The following is a 1,519-nucleotide window of genomic DNA, read 5'->3' on the forward strand; positions in this document are numbered from 1 at the left end:
CATGGGATTTCCAGTTGCCTTAAGAAGTTTTGAAGTTTCAATGAGATTGAGCCCAGCGCTCCGATCACCACTGGTATCACTTTTACATTACCCTCTCGCATTCCATACAGTCTTGCCATTTCCACTTTCAATTCGGAGTACTTGGTGATTTTTTCAACTTCTTTACTCACAACATTCATGTCATTTGGTATGGCTACATCAATGATCTGACAGTATTTGTCTCTCTTATTCGATATGACAATATCCGGCCGATGGTGTTCGATTACACGATCTGTCTGAAAATCATAGTCCCAGAGTATCGTTACTTTTCCATCCTTCTGCATAACTTTACTTGGTACTTGCTCATACCATTTCTGTTATTTCATATTGGTATTTACAGCATAAGAGCCAATGAAGATACACACATACTTTATCGTAGAGGCGCTCGTATTCTTTTTGTACAAAGCTCTCACATTCACTTACCAAGTGGGTCACATTTTCCACACTCTTTCCACAGAGTCTGCATTTCTGGGTGTCAGAAGTTTTGTAGATGTTGTACTTCACTGAATTGGTAGCGAGAGCCTGGTCTTGTGCAGCAATGATCAGACTTTCGGTGGTACGCTTCAAATCACCTGGCTCAAGCCATGCCCACGATGCTGTATTATCCTTAACGTCTTGTAAGGCGGCGAGCTGGCAGAAACGTTAGCACACCGGGCGAAACGCTTAACGATATTTCGTTTGTCCTCACGTTTTGAGTTCAAATTCCGCCGAGATTGACTTTGCCTTTCATTCTTTCGGGGTCGATTAAATAAGTACCAATTACGCACTAATTTGTCTGTCCTTGTTTGTCCCCTCTATATTTAGCCCCCTGTCGGCAATAAAGAAATAATTATCCTTAACGTCTTGTGTATTCCTTTCAAACTGTCCATGCATTCTCATTTCAAGAAGGTCTTCTTTTCTCTTCTCCTCAGATCTTTGGTTAAATTCTTCCTTGCCCATCATTTCATCTACATTTATACCCATATCTTTCGCGGCATATTGCAGCAGCAGCAGGTCTTCATCACTATTTATCAAATACTCGGCAAGCGTTCTCCTTTTACTCCTTATATAATGGTCTATACAAATTAGTCCTCTGCCACCATTCTTTCTTTTCATATAGTCTGTTTACGTTTGCTTTAAGATGTAGCGCCCCATGCAGCGTCATCAACTTTCTCGTCCTTCTATCCAGTGTTGATATTTCCTCCTCCTTAGACCATTTGAGGATGGACGCACTATATCTGACCACCGCACTGCCCAGATATTCATTGCGGTATTTCAAATTTTTGGCATTCAGGTTGGAATTCAACACCATCTTCACCATTTTTTGATACGCTTCGCTGACCTTGACTCATTTCTCTGTGTAGAATGTCATCCAGCTCCAAAATCCCTAAATATTTATACCCATTACAGTCGGGTTCACCCATGGTCTCTCCTGATGGTAATCGCAATCCTCTGCAGGCTGCTTTCTTCTCTCTTTTCATATTAAGTACTTAGCATTTGG

Source organism: Octopus bimaculoides, chromosome 4, assembly GCF_001194135.2.
Source record: "Octopus bimaculoides isolate UCB-OBI-ISO-001 chromosome 4, ASM119413v2, whole genome shotgun sequence".
Taxonomy (NCBI): Eukaryota; Metazoa; Mollusca; class Cephalopoda; order Octopoda; family Octopodidae; genus Octopus; species Octopus bimaculoides.